General features: G+C 42.3%; 30 non-coding genes across 30 annotated transcripts; all 30 read right to left on the bottom strand.

Moving 5' to 3' along the window:
* Positions 1-1,056: 1,056 nt before the first annotated feature.
* Positions 1,057-1,150, bottom strand: trnai-uau (transfer RNA isoleucine (anticodon UAU)). The gene is made up of 2 exons: positions 1,113-1,150; positions 1,057-1,092 (listed from the first exon to the last, which is right to left on the bottom strand). It is a non-coding gene; the product is annotated as a tRNA-Ile (tRNA).
* Positions 1,151-1,982: 832 nt separating this feature from the next.
* On the bottom strand, positions 1,983-2,076 carry trnai-uau (transfer RNA isoleucine (anticodon UAU)). The gene is made up of 2 exons: positions 2,039-2,076; positions 1,983-2,018 (listed from the first exon to the last, which is right to left on the bottom strand). It is a non-coding gene; the product is annotated as a tRNA-Ile (tRNA).
* An 832-nt stretch (positions 2,077-2,908) lies between these two features.
* On the bottom strand, positions 2,909-3,002 carry trnai-uau (transfer RNA isoleucine (anticodon UAU)). Its single transcript has 2 exons — positions 2,965-3,002; positions 2,909-2,944 (listed from the first exon to the last, which is right to left on the bottom strand). It is a non-coding gene; the product is annotated as a tRNA-Ile (tRNA).
* An 834-nt stretch (positions 3,003-3,836) lies between these two features.
* On the bottom strand, positions 3,837-3,930 carry trnai-uau (transfer RNA isoleucine (anticodon UAU)). Its single transcript has 2 exons — positions 3,893-3,930; positions 3,837-3,872 (listed from the first exon to the last, which is right to left on the bottom strand). It is a non-coding gene; the product is annotated as a tRNA-Ile (tRNA).
* Positions 3,931-4,353: 423 nt separating this feature from the next.
* trnai-uau (transfer RNA isoleucine (anticodon UAU)) lies at positions 4,354-4,447 on the bottom strand. Its single transcript has 2 exons — positions 4,410-4,447; positions 4,354-4,389 (listed from the first exon to the last, which is right to left on the bottom strand). It is a non-coding gene; the product is annotated as a tRNA-Ile (tRNA).
* An 835-nt stretch (positions 4,448-5,282) lies between these two features.
* Positions 5,283-5,376, bottom strand: trnai-uau (transfer RNA isoleucine (anticodon UAU)). Its single transcript has 2 exons — positions 5,339-5,376; positions 5,283-5,318 (listed from the first exon to the last, which is right to left on the bottom strand). It is a non-coding gene; the product is annotated as a tRNA-Ile (tRNA).
* Positions 5,377-6,208: 832 nt separating this feature from the next.
* trnai-uau (transfer RNA isoleucine (anticodon UAU)) lies at positions 6,209-6,302 on the bottom strand. Its single transcript has 2 exons — positions 6,265-6,302; positions 6,209-6,244 (listed from the first exon to the last, which is right to left on the bottom strand). It is a non-coding gene; the product is annotated as a tRNA-Ile (tRNA).
* An 834-nt stretch (positions 6,303-7,136) lies between these two features.
* trnai-uau (transfer RNA isoleucine (anticodon UAU)) lies at positions 7,137-7,230 on the bottom strand. Its single transcript has 2 exons — positions 7,193-7,230; positions 7,137-7,172 (listed from the first exon to the last, which is right to left on the bottom strand). It is a non-coding gene; the product is annotated as a tRNA-Ile (tRNA).
* Positions 7,231-7,653: 423 nt separating this feature from the next.
* On the bottom strand, positions 7,654-7,747 carry trnai-uau (transfer RNA isoleucine (anticodon UAU)). The gene is made up of 2 exons: positions 7,710-7,747; positions 7,654-7,689 (listed from the first exon to the last, which is right to left on the bottom strand). It is a non-coding gene; the product is annotated as a tRNA-Ile (tRNA).
* A 317-nt stretch (positions 7,748-8,064) lies between these two features.
* On the bottom strand, positions 8,065-8,158 carry trnai-uau (transfer RNA isoleucine (anticodon UAU)). Its single transcript has 2 exons — positions 8,121-8,158; positions 8,065-8,100 (listed from the first exon to the last, which is right to left on the bottom strand). It is a non-coding gene; the product is annotated as a tRNA-Ile (tRNA).
* A 423-nt stretch (positions 8,159-8,581) lies between these two features.
* On the bottom strand, positions 8,582-8,675 carry trnai-uau (transfer RNA isoleucine (anticodon UAU)). The gene is made up of 2 exons: positions 8,638-8,675; positions 8,582-8,617 (listed from the first exon to the last, which is right to left on the bottom strand). It is a non-coding gene; the product is annotated as a tRNA-Ile (tRNA).
* A 317-nt stretch (positions 8,676-8,992) lies between these two features.
* Positions 8,993-9,086, bottom strand: trnai-uau (transfer RNA isoleucine (anticodon UAU)). The gene is made up of 2 exons: positions 9,049-9,086; positions 8,993-9,028 (listed from the first exon to the last, which is right to left on the bottom strand). It is a non-coding gene; the product is annotated as a tRNA-Ile (tRNA).
* Positions 9,087-9,509: 423 nt separating this feature from the next.
* trnai-uau (transfer RNA isoleucine (anticodon UAU)) lies at positions 9,510-9,603 on the bottom strand. Its single transcript has 2 exons — positions 9,566-9,603; positions 9,510-9,545 (listed from the first exon to the last, which is right to left on the bottom strand). It is a non-coding gene; the product is annotated as a tRNA-Ile (tRNA).
* Positions 9,604-9,920: 317 nt separating this feature from the next.
* trnai-uau (transfer RNA isoleucine (anticodon UAU)) lies at positions 9,921-10,014 on the bottom strand. The gene is made up of 2 exons: positions 9,977-10,014; positions 9,921-9,956 (listed from the first exon to the last, which is right to left on the bottom strand). It is a non-coding gene; the product is annotated as a tRNA-Ile (tRNA).
* A 423-nt stretch (positions 10,015-10,437) lies between these two features.
* Positions 10,438-10,531, bottom strand: trnai-uau (transfer RNA isoleucine (anticodon UAU)). Its single transcript has 2 exons — positions 10,494-10,531; positions 10,438-10,473 (listed from the first exon to the last, which is right to left on the bottom strand). It is a non-coding gene; the product is annotated as a tRNA-Ile (tRNA).
* A 317-nt stretch (positions 10,532-10,848) lies between these two features.
* On the bottom strand, positions 10,849-10,942 carry trnai-uau (transfer RNA isoleucine (anticodon UAU)). Its single transcript has 2 exons — positions 10,905-10,942; positions 10,849-10,884 (listed from the first exon to the last, which is right to left on the bottom strand). It is a non-coding gene; the product is annotated as a tRNA-Ile (tRNA).
* Positions 10,943-11,774: 832 nt separating this feature from the next.
* On the bottom strand, positions 11,775-11,868 carry trnai-uau (transfer RNA isoleucine (anticodon UAU)). Its single transcript has 2 exons — positions 11,831-11,868; positions 11,775-11,810 (listed from the first exon to the last, which is right to left on the bottom strand). It is a non-coding gene; the product is annotated as a tRNA-Ile (tRNA).
* Positions 11,869-12,291: 423 nt separating this feature from the next.
* On the bottom strand, positions 12,292-12,385 carry trnai-uau (transfer RNA isoleucine (anticodon UAU)). The gene is made up of 2 exons: positions 12,348-12,385; positions 12,292-12,327 (listed from the first exon to the last, which is right to left on the bottom strand). It is a non-coding gene; the product is annotated as a tRNA-Ile (tRNA).
* An 834-nt stretch (positions 12,386-13,219) lies between these two features.
* On the bottom strand, positions 13,220-13,313 carry trnai-uau (transfer RNA isoleucine (anticodon UAU)). Its single transcript has 2 exons — positions 13,276-13,313; positions 13,220-13,255 (listed from the first exon to the last, which is right to left on the bottom strand). It is a non-coding gene; the product is annotated as a tRNA-Ile (tRNA).
* An 835-nt stretch (positions 13,314-14,148) lies between these two features.
* trnai-uau (transfer RNA isoleucine (anticodon UAU)) lies at positions 14,149-14,242 on the bottom strand. Its single transcript has 2 exons — positions 14,205-14,242; positions 14,149-14,184 (listed from the first exon to the last, which is right to left on the bottom strand). It is a non-coding gene; the product is annotated as a tRNA-Ile (tRNA).
* An 832-nt stretch (positions 14,243-15,074) lies between these two features.
* trnai-uau (transfer RNA isoleucine (anticodon UAU)) lies at positions 15,075-15,168 on the bottom strand. The gene is made up of 2 exons: positions 15,131-15,168; positions 15,075-15,110 (listed from the first exon to the last, which is right to left on the bottom strand). It is a non-coding gene; the product is annotated as a tRNA-Ile (tRNA).
* Positions 15,169-16,002: 834 nt separating this feature from the next.
* On the bottom strand, positions 16,003-16,096 carry trnai-uau (transfer RNA isoleucine (anticodon UAU)). Its single transcript has 2 exons — positions 16,059-16,096; positions 16,003-16,038 (listed from the first exon to the last, which is right to left on the bottom strand). It is a non-coding gene; the product is annotated as a tRNA-Ile (tRNA).
* A 423-nt stretch (positions 16,097-16,519) lies between these two features.
* Positions 16,520-16,613, bottom strand: trnai-uau (transfer RNA isoleucine (anticodon UAU)). The gene is made up of 2 exons: positions 16,576-16,613; positions 16,520-16,555 (listed from the first exon to the last, which is right to left on the bottom strand). It is a non-coding gene; the product is annotated as a tRNA-Ile (tRNA).
* A 317-nt stretch (positions 16,614-16,930) lies between these two features.
* trnai-uau (transfer RNA isoleucine (anticodon UAU)) lies at positions 16,931-17,024 on the bottom strand. The gene is made up of 2 exons: positions 16,987-17,024; positions 16,931-16,966 (listed from the first exon to the last, which is right to left on the bottom strand). It is a non-coding gene; the product is annotated as a tRNA-Ile (tRNA).
* A 424-nt stretch (positions 17,025-17,448) lies between these two features.
* Positions 17,449-17,542, bottom strand: trnai-uau (transfer RNA isoleucine (anticodon UAU)). Its single transcript has 2 exons — positions 17,505-17,542; positions 17,449-17,484 (listed from the first exon to the last, which is right to left on the bottom strand). It is a non-coding gene; the product is annotated as a tRNA-Ile (tRNA).
* A 423-nt stretch (positions 17,543-17,965) lies between these two features.
* On the bottom strand, positions 17,966-18,059 carry trnai-uau (transfer RNA isoleucine (anticodon UAU)). The gene is made up of 2 exons: positions 18,022-18,059; positions 17,966-18,001 (listed from the first exon to the last, which is right to left on the bottom strand). It is a non-coding gene; the product is annotated as a tRNA-Ile (tRNA).
* Positions 18,060-19,822: 1,763 nt separating this feature from the next.
* trnai-uau (transfer RNA isoleucine (anticodon UAU)) lies at positions 19,823-19,916 on the bottom strand. Its single transcript has 2 exons — positions 19,879-19,916; positions 19,823-19,858 (listed from the first exon to the last, which is right to left on the bottom strand). It is a non-coding gene; the product is annotated as a tRNA-Ile (tRNA).
* Positions 19,917-20,750: 834 nt separating this feature from the next.
* Positions 20,751-20,844, bottom strand: trnai-uau (transfer RNA isoleucine (anticodon UAU)). The gene is made up of 2 exons: positions 20,807-20,844; positions 20,751-20,786 (listed from the first exon to the last, which is right to left on the bottom strand). It is a non-coding gene; the product is annotated as a tRNA-Ile (tRNA).
* A 423-nt stretch (positions 20,845-21,267) lies between these two features.
* Positions 21,268-21,361, bottom strand: trnai-uau (transfer RNA isoleucine (anticodon UAU)). Its single transcript has 2 exons — positions 21,324-21,361; positions 21,268-21,303 (listed from the first exon to the last, which is right to left on the bottom strand). It is a non-coding gene; the product is annotated as a tRNA-Ile (tRNA).
* Positions 21,362-21,676: 315 nt separating this feature from the next.
* On the bottom strand, positions 21,677-21,770 carry trnai-uau (transfer RNA isoleucine (anticodon UAU)). The gene is made up of 2 exons: positions 21,733-21,770; positions 21,677-21,712 (listed from the first exon to the last, which is right to left on the bottom strand). It is a non-coding gene; the product is annotated as a tRNA-Ile (tRNA).
* Between the last annotated feature and the right edge of the window lie 91 nt (positions 21,771-21,861).

Below are 21,861 nucleotides of genomic sequence, written 5' to 3'. Positions count from 1 at the left end.
GAACTTTCGTCTAACTGATTAAAGATATCTGATTTTCAACGTATATTTATTATCTTAATTTCAACTGATTGTATATGTTAGGCTATGAACTCAATTGCTACTGAAATAGCTCTCGCTTTCTAAAACTTTGCTCCAGGTGAGGCTCGAACTCACAACCTCGGCATTGCTCTGCTGAATACTGTCTTATAAGTACCCCTCGCTGACCGATTGCGCCACTGGGGCTGACATCTTTGACGCCATTGTAGTTTTTGACCGATTGCGCTACTGGAGCTGTTGACTCGAATACATATTACCAAAGACTAACTGATTACAGACATCTGCTCTTCAACCAGTCTTTAATATTAAGCCATGACCTTAGCTGGTGATTGATTGTTTGATTGATTACTGTCTTATAAGCATCACGCTCACCGCTTGCACCACTGGAGCTGATGACTAGTTGAGACATTGTACCTTTTGACCAAATGCACTACTGGAGCTGTTGACTCAACCGCATATTACTGAACAGTATGGTCTTTAATCAGACTGATTTTCAAAACTACACCGTGATCTTTCTTCTAGGTAAAAACACGAATCTTGATTTCAACTGATTGTATATGTTAGGCTGTGACCTCCATTGCTACTGAAATGTCTCGCTTTCTAAAACCTTGTTCCAGGTGAGGCTCGGACTCACAACCTCGGCATTGCTCTGCTGAATACTGTCTTATAAGTAATGCGCGCTGACCGATTGCGCCACTGGAGCTGACATCTTAGTTCGCCATTGTAGTTTTTTACCGATTGCACTACTTGAGCTGACTACATTGACCAGCTGATTACTGTCTTATAAGTAACGCACGCTGATGCCACTGGAGCTGGTGACAGAACCTTGCTTGAAGATGGGCATTCTTTACTAAGCTGGTTTCAATGAGACTCATCTTTCAGAACACCCTGTGATCTTTCTTCTAACTGATTAAAGATATCTGATTTTCAACGTATATTTATTATCTTAATTTCAACTGATTGTATATGTTAGGCTATGAACTCAATTGCTACTGAAATATCTCTCGCTTTCTAAAACCTTGCTCCAGGTGAGGCTCGAACTCACAACCTCGGCATCGCTCTGCTGAATACTGTCTTATAAGTACCGCGCGTTGACCGATTGCGCCACTGGGGCTGGCATCTTCGACGCCATTGTAGTTTTTGACCGATTGCGCTACTGGAGCTGTTGACTCGAATACATATTACCAAAGACTAACTGATTACAGACATCTGCTCTTCAACCAGTCTTTAATATTAAGCCATGACCTTAGCTGGTGATTGATTGTTTGATTGATTACTGTCTTATAAGCATCACGCTCACCGCTTGCACCACTGGAGCTGATGACTAGTTGAGACATTGTACCTTTTGACCAAATGCACTACTGGAGCTGTTGACTCAACCGCATATTACTGAACAGTATGGTCTTTAATCAGACTGATTTTCAAAACTACACCGTGATCTTTCTTCTAGGTAAAAACACGAATCTTGATTTCAACTGATTGTATATGTTAGGCTGTGACCTCCATTGCTACTGAAATGTCTCGCTTTCTAAAACCTTGTTCCAGGTGAGGCTCGGACTCACAACCTCGGCATTGCTCTGCTGAATACTGTCTTATAAGTAACGCGCGCTGACCGATTGCGCCACTGGAGCTGACTTCTTAGTTCGCCATTGTAGTTTTTTACCGATTGCACTACTTGAGCTGACTACATTGACCAGCTGATTACTCTTATAAGTAACGCACGCTGATGCCACTGGAGCTGGTGACAGAACCTTGCTTGAAGATGGGCATTCTTTACTAAGCTGGTTTCAATGAGACTCATCTTTCAGAACACCCTGTGATCTTTCTTCTAACTGATTAAAGATATCTGATTTTCAACGTATATTTATTATCTTAATTTCAACTGATTGTATATGTTAGGCTATGAACTCAATTGCTACTGAAATATCTCTCGCTTTCTAAAACCTTGCTCCAGGTGAGGCTCGAACTCACAACCTCGGCATCGCTCTGCTGAATACTGTCTTATAAGTACCGCGCGTTGACCGATTGCGCCACTGGGGCTGGCATCTTCGACGCCATTGTAGTTTTTGACCGATTGCGCTACTGGAGCTGTTGACTCGAATACATATTACCAAAGACTAACTGATTACAGACATCTGCTCTTCAACCAGTCTTTAATATTAAGCCATGACCTTAGCTGGTGATTGATTGTTTGATTGATTACTGTCTTATAAGCATCACGCTCACCGCTTGCACCACTGGAGCTGATGACTAGTTGAGACATTGTACCTTTTGACCAAATGCACTACTGGAGCTGTTGACTCAACCGCATATTACTGAACAGTATGGTCTTTAATCAGACTGATTTTCAAAACTACACCGTGATCTTTCTTCTAGGTAAAAACACGAATCTTGATTTCAACTGATTGTATATGTTAGGCTGTGACCTCCATTGCTACTGAAATGTCTCGCTTTCTAAAACCTTGTTCCAGGTGAGGCTCGGACTCACAACCTCGGCATTGCTCTGCTGAATACTGTCTTATAAGTAACGCGCGCTGACCGATTGCGCCACTGGAGCTGACTTCTTAGTTCGCCATTGTAGTTTTTTACCGATTGCACTACTTGAGCTGACTACATTGACCAGCTGATTACTCTTATAAGTAACGCACGCTGATGCCACTGGAGCTGGTGACAGAACCTTGCTTGAAGATGGGCATTCTTTACTAAGCTGGTTTCAATGAGACTCATCTTTCAGAACACCCTGTGATCTTTCTTCTAACTGATTAAAGATATCTGATTTTCAACGTATATTTATTATCTTAATTTCAACTGATTGTATATGTTAGGCTATGAACTCAATTGCTACTGAAATATCTCTCGCTTTCTAAAACCTTGCTCCAGGTGAGGCTCGAACTCACAACCTCGGCATCGCTCTGCTGAATACTGTCTTATAAGTACCGCGCGCTGACCGATTGCGCCACTGGGGCTGGCATCTTCGACGCCATTGTAGTTTTTGACCCATTGCGCTACTGGAGCTGTTGACTCGAATACATATTACCAAAGACTAACTGATTGCAGACATCTGCTCTTCAAACAGTCTTTAATATTAAGCCTTGACTTTAAATGGTGATTGATTGTTTGATTGATTACTGTCTTATAAGCATCGCGCTCACCGCTTGCACCACTGGAGCTGATGACTAGTTGAGACATTGTACCTTTTGACCAAATGCACTACTGGAGCTGTTGACTCAACCGCATATTACTGAACAGTATGGTCTTTAATCAGACTGATTTTCAAAACTACACCGTGATCTTTCTTCTAGGTAAAAACACGAATCTTGATTTCAACTGATTGTATATGTTAGGCTGTGACCTCCATTGCTACTGAAATGTCTCGCTTTCTAAAACCTTGTTCCAGGTGAGGCTCGGACTCACAACCTCGGCATTGCTCTGCTGAATACTGTCTTATAAGTAACGCGCGCTGACCGATTGCGCCACTGGAGCTGGCTTCTTAGTTCGCCATTGTAGTTTTTTACCGATTGCACTACTTGAGCTGACTACATTGACCAGCTGATTACTGTCTTATAAGTAACGCACGCTGATGCCACTGGAGCTGGTGACAGAACCTTGCTTGAAGATGGGCATTCTTTACTAAGCTGGTTTCAATGAGACTCATCTTTCAGAACACCCTGTGATCTTTCTTCTAACTGATTAAAGGTATCTGATTTTCAACGTATATTTATTATCTTAATTTCAACTGATTGTATATGTTAGGCTATGAACTCAATTGCTACTGAAATATCTCTCGCTTTCTAAAACCTTGCTCCAGGTGAGGCTCGAACTCACAACCTCGGCATCGCTCTGCTGAATACTGTCTTATAAGTACCGCGCGCTGACCGATTGCGCCACTGGGGCTGGCATCATCGACGCCATTGTAGTTTTTGACCGATTGCGCTACTGGAGCTGTTGACTCGAATACATATTACCAAAGACTAACTGATTACAGACATCTGCTCTTCAACCAGTCTTTAATATTAAGCCATGACCTTAGCTGGTGATTGATTGTTTGATTGATTACTGTCTTATAAGCATCGCGCTCACCGCTTGCACCACTGGAGCTGATGACTAGTTGAGACATTGTACCTTTTGACCAAATGCACTACTGGAGCTGTTGACTCAACCGCATATTACTGAACAGTATGGTCTTTAATCAGACTGATTTTCAAAACTACACCGTGATCTTTCTTCTAGGTAAAAACACGAATCTTGATTTCAACTGATTGTATATGTTAGGCTGTGACCTCCATTGCTACTGAAATGTCTCGCTTTCTAAAACCTTGCTCCAGGTGAGGCTCGAACTCACAACCTCGGCATTGCTCTGCTGAATACTGTCTTATAAGTACCGCGCACTGACCGATTGCGCCACTGGGGCTGAAAACTTTGTGCGCCATTGTAGTTTTTGACCGATTGCGCTACTGGAGCTGTTGACTCGAATACATATTACCAAAGACTAACTGATTACAGACATCTGCTCTTCAACCAGTCTTTAATATTAAGCCATGACCTTAGCTGGTGATTGATTGTTTGATTGATTACTGTCTTATAAGCATCACGCTCGCCGCTTGCACCACTGGAGCTGATGACTAGTTGAGACATTGTACCTTTTGACCAAATGCACTACTGGAGCTGTTGACTCAACCGCATATTACTGAACAGTATGGTCTTTAATCAGACTGATTTTCAAAACTACACCGTGATCTTTCTTCTAGGTAAAAACACGAATCTTGATTTCAACTGATTGTATATGTTAGGCTGTGACCTCCATTGCTACTGAAATGTCTCGCTTTCTAAAACCTTGTTCCAGGTGAGGCTCGGACTCACAACCTCGGCATTGCTCTGCTGAATACTGTCTTATAAGTAATGCGCGCTGACCGATTGCGCCACTGGAGCTGACATCTTAGTTCGCCATTGTAGTTTTTTACCGATTGCACTACTTGAGCTGACTACATTGACCAGCTGATTACTGTCTTATAAGTAACGCACGCTGATGCCACTGGAGCTGGTGACAGAACCTTGCTTGAAGATGGGCATTCTTTACTAAGCTGGTTTCAATGAGACTCATCTTTCAGAACACCCTGTGATCTTTCTTCTAACTGATTAAAGATATCTGATTTTCAACGTATATTTATTATCTTAATTTCAACTGATTGTATATGTTAGGCTATGAACTCAATTGCTACTGAAATATCTCTCGCTTTCTAAAACCTTGCTCCAGGTGAGGCTCGAACTCACAACCTCGGCATCGCTCTGCTGAATACTGTCTTATAAGTACCGCGCGTTGACCGATTGCGCCACTGGGGCTGGCATCTTCGACGCCATTGTAGTTTTTGACCGATTGCGCTACTGGAGCTGTTGACTCGAATACATATTACCAAAGACTAACTGATTACAGACATCTGCTCTTCAACCAGTCTTTAATATTAAGCCATGACCTTAGCTGGTGATTGATTGTTTGATTGATTACTGTCTTATAAGCATCACGCTCACCGCTTGCACCACTGGAGCTGATGACTAGTTGAGACATTGTACCTTTTGACCAAATGCACTACTGGAGCTGTTGACTCAACCGCATATTACTGAACAGTATGGTCTTTAATCAGACTGATTTTCAAAACTACACCGTGATCTTTCTTCTAGGTAAAAACACGAATCTTGATTTCAACTGATTGTATATGTTAGGCTGTGACCTCCATTGCTACTGAAATGTCTCGCTTTCTAAAACCTTGTTCCAGGTGAGGCTCGGACTCACAACCTCGGCATTGCTCTGCTGAATACTGTCTTATAAGTAACGCGCGCTGACCGATTGCGCCACTGGAGCTGACTTCTTAGTTCGCCATTGTAGTTTTTTACCGATTGCACTACTTGAGCTGACTACATTGACCAGCTGATTACTCTTATAAGTAGCGCACGCTGATGCCACTGGAGCTGGTGACAGAACCTTGCTTGAAGATGGGCATTCTTTACTAAGCTGGTTTCAATGAGACTCATCTTTCAGAACACCCTGTGATCTTTCTTCTAACTGATTAAAGATATCTGATTTTCAACGTATATTTATTATCTTAATTTCAACTGATTGTATATGTTAGGCTATGAACTCAATTGCTACTGAAATATCTCTCGCTTTCTAAAACCTTGCTCCAGGTGAGGTTCGAACTCACAACCTCGGCATCGCTCTGCTGAATACTGTCTTATAAGTACCGCGCGCTGACCGATTGCGCCACTGGGGCTGGCATCTTCGACGCCATTGTAGTTTTTGACCCATTGCGCTACTGGAGCTGTTGACTCGAATACATATTACCAAAGACTAACTGATTGCAGACATCTGCTCTTCAAACAGTCTTTAATATTAAGCCTTGACTTTAAATGGTGATTGATTGTTTGATTGATTACTGTCTTATAAGCATCGCGCTCACCGCTTGCACCACTGGAGCTGATGACTAGTTGAGACATTGTACCTTTTGACCAAATGCACTACTGGAGCTGTTGACTCAACCGCATATTACTGAACAGTATGGTCTTTAATCAGACTGATTTTCAAAACTACACCGTGATCTTTCTTCTAGGTAAAAACACGAATCTTGATTTCAACTGATTGTATATGTTAGGCTGTGACCTCCATTGCTACTGAAATGTCTCGCTTTCTAAAACCTTGTTCCAGGTGAGGCTCGGACTCACAACCTCGGCATTGCTCTGCTGAATACTGTCTTATAAGTAACGCGCGCTGACCGATTGCGCCACTGGAGCTGGCTTCTTAGTTCGCCATTGTAGTTTTTTATCGATTGCACTACTTGAGCTGACTACATTGACCAGCTGATTACTGTCTTATAAGTAACGCACGCTGATGCCACTGGAGCTGGTGACAGAACCTTGCTTGAAGATGGGCATTCTTTACTAAGCTGGTTTCAATGAGACTCATCTTTCAGAACACCCTGTGATCTTTCTTCTAACTGATTAAAGATATCTGATTTTCAACGTATATTTATTATCTTAATTTCAACTGATTGTATATGTTAGGCTATGAACTCAATTGCTACTGAAATATCTCTCGCTTTCTAAAACCTTGCTCCAGGTGAGGCTCGAACTCACAACCTCGGCATCGCTCTGCTGAATACTGTCTTATAAGTACCGCGCGCTGACCGATTGCGCCACTGGGGCTGGCATCATCGACGCCATTGTAGTTTTTGACCGATTGCGCTACTGGAGCTGTTGACTCGAATACATATTACCAAAGACTAACTGATTGCAGACATCTGCTCTTCAAACAGTCTTTAATATTAAGCCTTGACTTTAAATGGTGATTGATTGTTTGATTGATTACTGTCTTATAAGCATCGCGCTCACCGCTTGCACCACTGGAGCTGATGACTAGTTGAGACATTGTACCTTTTGACCGAATGCACTACTGGAGCTGTTGACTCAACCGCATATTACTGAACAGTATGGTATTTAATCAAACTGATTTTCAAAACTACACCGTGATCTTTCTTCTAGGTAAAAACACGAATCTTGATTTCAACTGATTGTATATGTTAGGCTGTGACCTCCATTGCTACTGAAATGTCTCGCTTTCTAAAATCTTGCTCCAGGTGAGGCTCGAACTCACAACCTCGGCATTGCTCTGCTGAATACTGTCTTATAAGTACCGCGCGCTGACCGATTGCGCCACTGGAGCTGACATCTTAGTTCGCCATTGTAGTTTTTTACCGATTGCACTACTTGAGCTGACCACATTGACCAGGTGATTACTGTCTTATAAGTAACGCACGCTGATGCCACTGGAGCTGGTGACAGAGCCTTGCTTGAAGATGGGCATTCTTTACTAAGCTGGTTTCAATGAGACTCATCTTTCAGAACACCCTGTGAACTTTCTTCTAACTGATTAAAGATATCTGATTTTCAACGTATATTTATTATCTTAATTTCAACTGATTGTATATGTTAGGCTATTAACTCAATTACTACTGAAATATCTCTCGCTTTCTAAAACCTTGCTCCAGGTGAGGCTCGAACTCACAACCTCGGCATCGCTCTGCTGAATACTGTCTTATAAGTACCGCGCGCTGACCGATTGCGCCACTGGGGCTGGCATCATCGACGCCATTGTAGTTTTTGACCGATTGCGCTACTGGAGCTGTTGACTCGAATACATATTACCAAAGACTAACTGATTACAGACATCTGCTCTTCAACCAGTCTTTAATATTAAGCCATGACCTTAGCTGGTGATTGATTGTTTGATTGATTACTGTCTTATAAGCATCACGCTCACCACTTGCACCACTGGAGCTGATGACTAGTTGAGACATTGTACCTTTTGACCAAATGCACTACTGGAGCTGTTGACTCAACCGCATATTACTGAACAGTATGGTCTTTAATCAGACTGATTTTCAAAACTACACCGTGATCTTTCTTCTAGGTAAAAACACGAATCTTGATTTCAACTGATTGTATATGTTAGGCTGTGACCTCCATTGCTACTGAAATGTCTCGCTTTCTAAAATCTTGCTCCAGGTGAGGCTCAAATTCACAACCTCGGCATTGCTCTGCTGAATACTGTCTTATAAGTACCGCGCGCTGACCGATTGCGCCACTGGAGCTGACATCTTAGTTCGCCATTGTAGTTTTTTACCGATTGCACTACTTGAGCTGACTACATTGACCAGCTGATTACTGTCTTATAAGTAACGCACGCTGATGCCACTGGAGCTGGTGACAGAACCTTGCTTGAAGATGGGCATTCTTTACTAAGCTGGTTTCAATGAGACTCATCTTTCAGAACACCCTGTGATCTTTCTTCTAACTGATTAAAGATATCTGATTTTCAACGTATATTTATTATCTTAATTTCAACTGATTGTATATGTTAGGCTATGAACTCAATTGCTACTGAAATATCTCTCGCTTTCTAAAACCTTGCTCCAGGTGAGGCTCGAACTCACAACCTCGGCATCGCTCTGCTGAACACTGTCTTATAAGTACCGCGCGCTGACCGATTGCGCCACTGGGGCTGGCATCTTCGACGCCATTGTAGTTTTTGACCGATTGCGCTACTGGAGCTGTTGACTCGAATACATATTACCAAAGACTAACTGATTGCAGACATCTGCTCTTCAAACAGTCTTTAATATTAAGCCTTGACTTTAAATGGTGATTGATTGTTTGATTGATTACTGTCTTATAAGCATCGCGCTCACCGCTTGCACCACTGGAGCTGATGACTAGTTGAGACATTGTACCTTTTGACCGAATGCACTACTGGAGCTGTTGACTCAACCGCATATTACTGAACAGTATGGTATTTAATCAAACTGATTTTCAAAACTACACCGTGATCTTTCTTCTAGGTAAAAACACGAATCTTGATTTCAACTGATTGTATATGTTAGGCTGTGACCTCCATTGCTACTGAAATGTCTCGCTTTCTAAAATCTTGCTCCAGGTGAGGCTCGAACTCACAACCTCGGCATTGCTCTGCTGAATACTGTCTTATAAGTACCGCGCGCTGACCGATTGCGCCACTGGAGCTGACATCTTAGTTCGCCATTGTAGTTTTTTACCGATTGCACTACTTGAGCTGACCACATTGACCAGGTGATTACTGTCTTATAAGTAACGCACGCTGATGCCACTGGAGCTGGTGACAGAGCCTTGCTTGAAGATGGGCATTCTTTACTAAGCTGGTTTCAATGAGACTCATCTTTCAGAACACCCTGTGAACTTTCTTCTAACTGATTAAAGATATCTGATTTTCAACGTATATTTATTATCTTAATTTCAACTGATTGTATATGTTAGGCTATTAACTCAATTACTACTGAAATATCTCTCGCTTTCTAAAACCTTGCTCCAGGTGAGGCTCGAACTCACAACCTCGGCATCGCTCTGCTGAATACTGTCTTATAAGTACCGCGCGCTGACCGATTGCGCCACTGGGGCTGGCATCATCGACGCCATTGTAGTTTTTGACCGATTGCGCTACTGGAGCTGTTGACTCGAATACATATTACCAAAGACTAACTGATTACAGACATCTGCTCTTCAACCAGTCTTTAATATTAAGCCATGACCTTAGCTGGTGATTGATTGTTTGATTGATTACTGTCTTATAAGCATCACGCTCACCACTTGCACCACTGGAGCTGATGACTAGTTGAGACATTGTACCTTTTGACCAAATGCACTACTGGAGCTGTTGACTCAACCGCATATTACTGAACAGTATGGTCTTTAATCAGACTGATTTTCAAAACTACACCGTGATCTTTCTTCTAGGTAAAAACACGAATCTTGATTTCAACTGATTGTATATGTTAGGCTGTGACCTCCATTGCTACTGAAATGTCTCGCTTTCTAAAATCTTGCTCCAGGTGAGGCTCAAATTCACAACCTCGGCATTGCTCTGCTGAATACTGTCTTATAAGTACCGCGCGCTGACCGATTGCGCCACTGGAGCTGACATCTTAGTTCGCCATTGTAGTTTTTTACCGATTGCACTACTTGAGCTGACTACATTGACCAGCTGATTACTGTCTTATAAGTAACGCACGCTGATGCCACTGGAGCTGGTGACAGAACCTTGCTTGAAGATGGGCATTCTTTACTAAGCTGGTTTCAATGAGACTCATCTTTCAGAACACCCTGTGATCTTTCTTCTAACTGATTAAAGATATCTGATTTTCAACGTATATTTATTATCTTAATTTCAACTGATTGTATATGTTAGGCTATGAACTCAATTGCTACTGAAATATCTCTCGCTTTCTAAAACCTTGCTCCAGGTGAGGCTCGAACTCACAACCTCGGCATCGCTCTGCTGAACACTGTCTTATAAGTACCGCGCGCTGACCGATTGCGCCACTGGGGCTGGCATCTTCGACGCCATTGTAGTTTTTGACCGATTGCGCTACTGGAGCTGTTGACTCGAATACATATTACCAAAGACTAACTGATTACAGACATCTGCTCTTCAACCAGTCTTTAATATTAAGCCATGACCTTAGCTGGTGATTGATTGTTTGATTGATTACTGTCTTATAAGCATCACGCTCACCGCTTGCACCACTGGAGCTGATGACTAGTTGAGACATTGTACCTTTTGACCAAATGCACTACTGGAGCTGTTGACTCAACCGCATATTACTGAACACTATGGTCTTTAATCAGACTGATTTTCAAAACTACACCGTGATCTTTCTTCTAGGTAAAAACACGAATCTTGATTTCAACTGATTGTATATGTTAGGCTGTGACCTCCATTGCTACTGAAATGTCTCGCTTTCTAAAACCTTGTTCCAGGTGAGGCTCGGACTCACAACCTCGGCATTGCTCTGCTGAATACTGTCTTATAAGTAACGCGCGCTGACCGATTGCGCCACTGGAGCTGACTTCTTAGTTCGCCATTGTAGTTTTTTACCGATTGCACTACTTGAGCTGACTACATTGACCAGCTGATTACTCTTATAAGTAACGCACGCTGATGCCACTGGAGCTGGTGACAGAACCTTGCTTGAAGATGGGCATTCTTTACTAAGCTGGTTTCAATGAGACTCATCTTTCAGAACACCCTGTGATCTTTCTTCTAACTGATTAAAGATATCTGATTTTCAACGTATATTTATTATCTTAATTTCAACTGATTGTATATGTTAGGCTATGAACTCAATTGCTACTGAAATATCTCTCGCTTTCTAAAACCTTGCTCCAGGTGAGGCTCGAACTCACAACCTCGGCATCGCTCTGCTGAATACTGTCTTATAAGTACCGCGCGCTGACCGATTGCGCCACTGGGGCTGGCATCATCGACGCCATTGTAGTTTTTGACCGATTGCGCTACTGGAGCTGTTGACTCGAATACATATTACCAAAGACTAACTGATTGCAGACATCTGCTCTTCAAACAGTCTTTAATATTAAGCCTTGACTTTAAATGGTGATTGATTGTTTGATTGATTACTGTCTTATAAGCATCGCGCTCAACGCTTGCACCACTGGAGCTGATGACTAGATGAGACATTGTACCTTTTGACCGAATGCACTACTGGAGCTGTTGACTCAACCGCATATTACTGAACAGTATGGTATTTAATCAAACTGATTTTCAAAACTACACCGTGATCTTTCTTCTAGGTAAAAACACGAATCTTGATTTCAACTGATTTTATATGTTAGGCTGTGACCTCCATTGCTACTGAAATGTCCCGCTTTCTAAAATCTTGCTCCAGGTGAGGCTCGAACTCACAACCTCGGCATTGCTCTGCTGAATACTGTCTTATAAGTACCGCGCGCTGACCGATTGCGCCACTGGAGCTGACATCTTAGTTCGCCATTGTAGTTTTTTACCGATTGCACTACTTGAGCTGACTACATTGACCAGCTGATTACTGTCTTATAAGTAACGCACGCTGATGCCACTGGAGCTGGTGACAGAACCTTGCTTGAAGATGGGCATTCTTTACTAAGGTGGTTTCAATGAGACTCATCTTTCAGAACACCCTGTGAACTTTCGTCTAACTGATTAAAGATATCTGATTTTCAACGTATATTTATTATCTTAATTTCAACTGATTGTATATGTTAGGCTATGAACTCAATTGCTACTGAAATAGCTCTCGCTTTCTAAAACTTTGCTCCAGGTGAGGCTCGAACTCACAACCTCGGCATTGCTCTGCTGAATACTGTCTTATAAGTACCCCTCGCTGACCGATTGCGCCACTGGGGCTGACATCTTTGACGCCATTGTAGTTTTTGACCGATTGCGCTACTGGAGCTGTTGACTCGAATACATATTACCAAAGACTAACTGATTACAGACATCTGCTCTTCAACCAGTCTTTAATATTAAGCCATGACCTTAGCTGGTGATTGATTGTTTGATTGATTACTGTCTTATAAGCATCGCGCTCACCGCTTGCACCACTGGAGCTGATGACTAGTTGAGACATTGTACCTTTTGACCAAATGCACTACTGGAGCTGTTGACTCAACCGCATATTACTGAACAGTATGGTCTTTAATCAGACTGATTTTCAAAACTACACCGTGATCTTTCTTCTAGGTAAAAACACGAATCTTGATTTCAACTGATTGTATATGTTAGGCTGTGACCTCCATTGCTACTGAAATGTCTCGCTTTCTAAAACCTTGCTCCAGGTGAGGCTCGAACTCACAACCTCGGCATTGCTCTGCTGAATACTGTCTTATAAGTACCGCGCACTGACCGATTGCGCCACTGGGGCTGAAAACTTTGTGCGCCATTGTAGTTTTTGACCGATTGCGCTACTGGAGCTGTTGACTCGAATACATATTACCAAAGACTAACTGATTACAGACATCTGCTCTTCAACCAGTCTTTAATATTAAGCCATGACCTTAGCTGGTGATTGATTGTTTGATTGATTACTGTCTTATAAGCATCACGCTCACCGCTTGCACCACTGGAGCTGATGACTAGTTGAGACATTGTACCTTTTGACCAAATGCACTACTGGAGCTGTTGACTCAACCGCATATTACTGAACAGTATGGTCTTTAATCAGACTGATTTTCAAAACTACACCGTGATCTTTCTTCTAGGTAAAAACACGAATCTTGATTTCAACTGATTGTATATGTTAGGCTGTGACCTCCATTGCTACTGAAATGTCTCGCTTTCTAAAACCTTGTTCCAGGTGAGGCTCGGACTCACAACCTCGGCATTGCTCTGCTGAATACTGTCTTATAAGTAACGCGCGCTGACCGATTGCGCCACTGGAGCTGACTTCTTAGTTCGCCATTGTAGTTTTTTACCGATTGCACTACTTGAGCTGACTACATTGACCAGCTGATTACTGTCTTATAAGTAACGCACGCTGATGCCACTGGAGCTGGTGACAGAACCTTGCTTGAAGATGGGCATTCTTTACTAAGCTGGTTTCAATGAGACTCATCTTTCAGAACACCCTGTGATCTTTCTTCTAACTGATTAAAGATATCTGATTTTCAACGTATATTTATTATCTTAATTTCAACTGATTGTATATGTTAGGCTATGAACTCAATTGCTACTGACATATCTCTCGCTTTCTAAAACCTTGCTCCAGGTGAGGCTCGAACTCACAACCTCGGCATCGCTCTGCTGAATACTGTCTTATAAGTACCGCGCGCTGACCGATTGCGCCACTGGGGCTGGCATCTTCGACGCCATTGTAGTTTTTGACCGATTGCGCTACTGGAGCTGTTGACTCGAATACATATTACCAAAGACTAACTGATTACAGACATCTGCTCTTCAACCAGTCTTTAATATTAAGCCATGACCTTAGCTGGTGATTGATTGTTTGATTGATTACTGTCTTATAAGCATCACGCTCACCGCTTGCACCACTGGAGCTGATGACTAGTTGAGACATTGTACCTTTTGACCAAATGCACTACTGGAGCTGTTGACTCAACCGCATATTACTGAACAGTATGGTCTTTAATCAGACTGATTTTCAAAACTACACCGTGATCTTTCTTCTAGGTAAAAACACGAATCTTGATTTCAACTGATTGTATATGTTAGGCTGTGACCTCCATTGCTACTGAAATGTCTCGCTTTCTAAAACCTTGTTCCAGGTGAGGCTCGGACTCACAACCTCGGCATTGCTCTGCTGAATACTGTCTTATAAGTAACGCGCGCTGACCGATTGCGCCACTGGAGCTGACTTCTTAGTTCGCCATTGTAGTTTTTTACCGATTGCACTACTTGAGCTGACTACATTGACCAGCTGATTACTCTTATAAGTAACGCACGCTGATGCCACTGGAGCTGGTGACAGAACCTTGCTTGAAGATGGGCATTCTTTACTAAGCTGGTTTCAATGAGACTCATCTTTCAGAACACCCTGTGATCTTTCTTCTAACTGATTAAAGATATCTGATTTTCAACGTATATTTATTATCTTAATTTCAACTGATTGTATATGTTAGGCTATGAACTCAATTGCTACTGAAATATCTCTCGCTTTCTAAAACCTTGCTCCAGGTGAGGCTCGAACTCACAACCTCGGCATCGCTCTGCTGAATACTGTCTTATAAGTACCGCGCGCTGACCGATTGCGCCACTGGGGCTGGCATCTTCGACGCCATTGTAGTTTTTGACCCATTGCGCTACTGGAGCTGTTGACTCGAATACATATTACCAAAGACTAACTGATTGCAGACATCTGCTCTTCAAACAGTCTTTAATATTAAGCCTTGACTTTAAATGGTGATTGATTGTTTGATTGATTACTGTCTTATAAGCATCGCGCTCACCGCTTGCACCACTGGAGCTGATGACTAGTTGAGACATTGTACCTTTTGACCAAATGCACTACTGGAGCTGTTGACTCAACCGCATATTACTGAACAGTATGGTCTTTAATCAGACTGATTTTCAAAACTACACCGTGATCTTTCTTCTAGGTAAAAACACGAATCTTGATTTCAACTGATTGTATATGTTAGGCTGTGACCTCCATTGCTACTGAAATGTCTCGCTTTCTAAAACCTTGTTCCAGGTGAGGCTCGGACTCACAACCTCGGCATTGCTCTGCTGAATACTGTCTTATAAGTAACGCGCGCTGACCGATTGCGCCACTGGAGCTGGCTTCTTAGTTCGCCATTGTAGTTTTTTATCGATTGCACTACTTGAGCTGACTACATTGACCAGCTGATTACTGTCTTATAAGTAACGCACGCTGATGCCACTGGAGCTGGTGACAGAACCTTGCTTGAAGATGGGCATTCTTTACTAAGCTGGTTTCAATGAGACTCATCTTTCAGAACACCCTGTGATCTTTCTTCTAACTGATTAAAGATATCTGATTTTCAACGTATATTTATTATCTTAATTTCAACTGATTGTATATGTTAGGCTATGAACTCAATTGCTACTGAAATATCTCTCGCTTTCTAAAACCTTGCTCCAGGTGAGGCTCGAACTCACAACCTCGGCATCGCTCTGCTGAATACTGTCTTATAAGTACCGCGCGCTGACCGATTGCGCCACTGGGGCTGGCATCATCGACGCCATTGTAGTTTTTGACCGATTGCGCTACTGGAGCTGTTGACTCGAATACATATTACCAAAGACTAACTGATTGCAGACATCTGCTCTTCAAACAGTCTTTAATATTAAGCCTTGACTTTAAATGGTGATTGATTGTTTGATTGATTACTGTCTTATAAGCATCGCGCTCACCGCTTGCACCACTGGAGCTGATGACTAGTTGAGACATTGTACCTTTTGACCGAATGCACTACTGGAGCTGTTGACTCAACCGCATATTACTGAACAGTATGGTATTTAATCAAACTGATTTTCAAAACTACACCGTGATCTTTCTTCTAGGTAAAAACACGAATCTTGATTTCAACTGATTGTATATGTTAGGCTGTGACCTCCATTGCTACTGAAATGTCTCGCTTTCTAAAATCTTGCTCCAGGTGAGGCTCGAACTCACAACCTCGGCATTGCTCTGCTGAATACTGTCTTATAAGTACCGCGCGCTGACCGATTGCGCCACTGGAGCTGACATCTTAGTTCGCCATTGTAGTTTTTTACCGATTGCACTACTTGAGCTGACCACATTGACCAGGTGATTACTGTCTTATAAGTAACGCACGCTGATGCCACTGGAGCTGGTGACAGAGCCTTGCTTGAAGATGGGCATTCTTTACTAAGCTGGTTTCAATGAGACTCATCTTTCAGAACACCCTGTGAACTTTCTTCTAACTGATTAAAGATATCTGATTTTCAACGTATATTTATTATCTTAATTTCAACTGATTGTATATGTTAGGCTATTAACTCAATTACTACTGAAATATCTCTCGCTTTCTAAAACCTTGCTCCAGGTGAGGCTCGAACTCACAACCTCGGCATTGCTCTGCTGAATACTGTCTTATAAGTACCGCGCGCTGACCGATTGCGCCACTGGGGCTGACATCTTTGTGCGCCATTGTAGTTTTTGACCGATTGCGCTACTGCAGCTGTTGACTCGAATACATATTACCAAAGACTAACTGATTACAGACATCTGCTCTTCAACCAGTCTTTAATATTAAGCCATGACCTTAGCTGGTGATTGATTGTTTGATTGATTACTGTCTTATAAGCATCACGCTCACCACTTGCACCACTGGAGCTGATGACTAGTTGAGACATTGTACCTTTTGACCAAATGCACTACTGGAGCTGTTGACTCAACCGCATATTACTGAACAGTATGGTCTTTAATCAGACTGATTTTCAAAACTACACCGTGATCTTTCTTCTAGGTAAAAACACGAATCTTGATTTCAACTGATTGTATATGTTAGGCTGTGACCTCCATTGCTACTGAAATGTCTCGCTTTCTAAAATCTTGCTCCAGGTGAGGCTCAAATTCACAACCTCGGCATTGCTCTGCTGAATACTGTCTTATAAGTACCGCGCGCTGACCGATTGCGCCACTGGAGCTGACATCTTTGACGCCATTGTAGTTTTTGACCGATTGTGCTACTGGAGCTGTTGACTCGAATACATATTACCAAAGACTAACTGATTACAGACATCTGCTCTTCAACCAGTCTTTAATATTAAGCCATGACCTTAGCTGGTGATTGATTGTTTGATTGATTACTGTCTTATAAGCATCACGCTCACCGCTTGCACCACTGGAGCTGATGACTAGTTGAGACATTGTACCTTTTGACCAAATGCACTACTGGAGCTGTTGACTCAACCGCATATTACTGAACAGTATGGTATTTAATCAAACTGATTTTCAAAACTACACCGTGATCTTTCTTCTAGGTAAAAACACGAATCTTGATTTCAACTGATTGTATATGTTAGGCTGTGACCTCCATTGCTACTGAAATGTCTCGCTTTCTAAAATCTTGCTCCAGGTGAGGCTCGAACTCACAACCTCGGCATTGCTCTGCTGAATACTGTCTTATAAGTACCGCGCGCTGACCGATTGCGCCACTGGAGCTGACATCTTAGTTCGCCATTGTAGTTTTTTACCGATTGCACTACTTGAGCTGACTATATTGACCAGCTGATTACTGTCTTATAAGTAACGCACGCTGATGCCACTGGAGCTGCTGACAGAACCTTGCTTGAAGATGGGCATTCTTTACTAAGCTGGTTTCAATGAGACTCATCTTTCAGAACACCCTGTGAACTTTCGTCTAACTGATTAAAGATATCTGATTTTCAACGTATATTTATTATCTTAATTTCAACTGATTGTATATGTTAGGCTATGAACTCAATTGCTACTGAAATAGCTCTCGCTTTCTAAAACTTTGCTCCAGGTGAGGCTCGAACTCACAACCTCGGCATTGCTCTGCTGAATACTGTCTTATAAGTACCCCTCGCTGACCGATTGCGCCACTGGGGCTGACATCTTTGACGCCATTGTAGTTTTTGACCGATTGCGCTACTGGAGCTGTTGACTCGAATACATATTACCAAAGACTAACTGATTACAGACATCTGCTCTTCAACCAGTCTTTAATATTAAGCCATGACCTTAGCTGGTGATTGATTGTTTGATTGATTACTGTCTTATAAGCATCGCGCTCACCGCTTGCACCACTGGAGCTGATGACTAGTTGAGACATTGTACCTTTTGACCAAATGCACTACTGGAGCTGTTGACTCAACCGCATATTACTGAACAGTATGGTCTTTAATCAGACTGATTTTCAAAACTACACCGTGATCTTTCTTCTAGGTAAAAACACGAATCTTGATTTCAACTGATTGTATATGTTAGGCTGTGACCTCCATTGCTACTGAAATGTCTCGCTTTCTAAAACCTTGCTCCAGGTGAAGCTCGAACTCACAACCTCGGCATTGCTCTGCTGAGTACTGTCTTATAAGTACCGCGCACTGACCGATTGCGCCACTGGGGCTGAAAACTTTGTGCGCCATTGTAGTTTTTGACCGATTGCGCTACTGGAGCTGTTGACTCGAATACATATTACCAAAGACTAACTGATTACAGACATCTGCTCTTCAACCAGTCTTTAATATTAAGCCATGACCTTAGCTGGTGATTGATTGTTTGATTGATTACTGTCTTATAAGCATCACGCTCACCGCTTGCACCACTGGAGCTGATGACTAGTTGAGACATTGTACCTTTTGACCAAATGCACTACTGGAGCTGTTGACTCAACCGCATATTACTGAACAGTATGGTCTTTAATCAGACTGATTTTCAAAACTACACCGTGATCTTTCTTCTAGGTAAAAACACGAATCTTGATTTCAACTGATTGTATATGTTAGGCTGTGACCTCCATTGCTACTTAAATGTCTCGCTTTCTAAAACCTTGTTCCAGGTGAGGCTCGGACTCACAACCTCGGCATTGCTCTGCTGAATACTGTCTTATAAGTAACGCGCGCTGACCGATTGCGCCACTGGAGCTGACTTCTTAGTTCGCCATTGTAGTTTTTTACCGATTGCACTACTTGAGCTGACTACATTGACCAGCTGATTACTGTCTTATAAGTAACGCACGCTGATGCCACTGGAGCTGGTGACAGAACCTTGCTTGAAGATGGGCATTCTTTACTAAGCTGGTTTCAATGAGACTCATCTTTCAGAACACCCTGTGATCTTTCTTCTAACTGATTAAAGATATCTGATTTTCAACGTATATTTATTATCTTAATTTCAACTGATTGTATATGTTAGGCTATGAACTCAATTGCTACTGAAATATCTCTCGCTTTCTAAAACCTTGCTCCAGGTGAGGCTCGAACTCACAACCTCGGCATCGCTCTGCTGAATACTGTCTTATAAGTACCGCGCGCTGACCGATTGCGCCACTGGGGCTGGCATCTTCGACGCCATTGTAGTTTTTGACCGATTGCGCTACTGGAGCTGTTGACTCGAATACATATTACTAAAGACTAACTGATTACAGACATCTGCTCTTCAACCAGTCTTTAATATTAAGCCATGACCTTAGCTGGTGATTGATTGTTTGATTGATTACTGTCTTATAAGCATCACGCTCACCGCTTGCACCACTGGAGCTGATGACTAGTTGAGACATTGTACCTTTTGACCAAATGCACTACTGGAGCTGTTGACTCAACCGCATATTACTGAACAGTATGGTCTTTAATCAAACTGATTTTCAAAACTACACCGTGATCTTTCTTCTAGGTAAAAACACGAATCTTGATTTCAACTGATTGTATATGTTAGGCTGTGACCTCCATTGCTACTGAAATGTCTCGCTTTCTATAACCTTGTTCCAGGTGAGGCTCGGACTCACAACCTCGGCATTGCTCTGCTGAATACTGTCTTATAAGTAACGCGCGCTGACCGATTGCGCCACTGGAGCTGACTTCTTAGTTCGCCATTGTAGTTTTTTACCGATTGCACTACTTGAGCTGACCACATTGACCAGCTGATTACTGTCTTATAAGTAACGCACGCTGATGCCACTGGAGCTGGTGACAGAACCTTGCTTGAAGATGGGCATTCTTTACTAAGCTGGTTTCAATGAGACTCATCTTTCAGAACACCCTGTGATCTTTCTTCTAACTGATTAAAGATATCTGATTTTCAACGTATATTTATTATCTTAATTTCAACTGATTGTATATGTTAGGCTATGAACTCAATTGCTACTGAAATATCTCTCGCTTTCTAAAACCTTGCTCCAGGTGAGGCTCGAACTCACAACCTCGGCATCGCTCTGCTGAATACTGTCTTATAAGTACCGCGCGCTGACCGATTGCGCCACTGGGGCTGGCATCTTTGACGCCATTGTAGTTTTTGACCGATTGCGCTACTGGAGCTGTTGACTCGAATACATATTACCAAAGACTAACTGATTGCAGACATCTGCTCTTCAAACAGTCTTTAATATTAAGCCTTGACTTTAAATGGTGATTGATTGTTTGATTGATTACTGTCTTATAAGCATCGCGCTCACCGCTTGCACCACTGGAGCTGATGACTAGTTGAGACATTGTACCTTTTGACCGAATGCACTACTGGAGCTGTTGACTCAACCGCATATTACTGAACAGTATGGTATTTAATCAAACTGATTTTCAAAACTACACCGTGATCTTTCTTCTAGGTAAAAACACGAATCTTGATTTCAACTGATTGTATATGTTAGGCTGTGACCTCCATTGCTACTGAAATGTCTCACTTTCTAAAATCTTGCTCCAGGTGAGGCTCGAACTCACAACCTCGGCATTGCTCTGCTGAATACTGTCTTATAAGTACCGCGCGCTGACCGATTGCGCCACTGGAGCTGACATCTTAGTTCGCCATTGTAGTTTTTTACCGATTGCACTACTTGAGCTGACTACATTGACCAGCTGATTACTCTTATAAGTAACGCACGCTGATGCCACTGGAGCTGGTGACAGAACCTTGCTTGAAGATGGGCATTCTTTACTAAGCTGGTTTCAATGAGACTCATCTTTCAGAACACCCTGTGATCTTTCTTCTAACTGATTAAAGATATCTGATTTTCAACGTATATTTATTATCTTAATTTCAACTGATTGTATATGTTAGGCTATGAACTCAATTGCTACTGAAATATCTCTCGCTTTCTAAAACCTTGCTCCAGGTGAGGCTCGAACTCACAACCTCGGCATCGCTCTGCTGAATACTGTCTTATAAGTACCGCGCGCTGACCGATTGCACCACTGGGGCTGGCATCTTCGACGCCATTGTAGTTTTTGACCGATTGCGCTACTGGAGCTGTTGACTCGAATACATATTACCAAAGACTAACTGATTGCAG

Source organism: Carassius gibelio, chromosome A8 (genome assembly GCF_023724105.1).
Source record: "Carassius gibelio isolate Cgi1373 ecotype wild population from Czech Republic chromosome A8, carGib1.2-hapl.c, whole genome shotgun sequence".
Taxonomy (NCBI): Eukaryota; Metazoa; Chordata; class Actinopteri; order Cypriniformes; family Cyprinidae; genus Carassius; species Carassius gibelio.
Note: the sequence above shows the minus strand (reverse complement) of the source record. Positions and strands in the feature narration are given on the sequence as shown.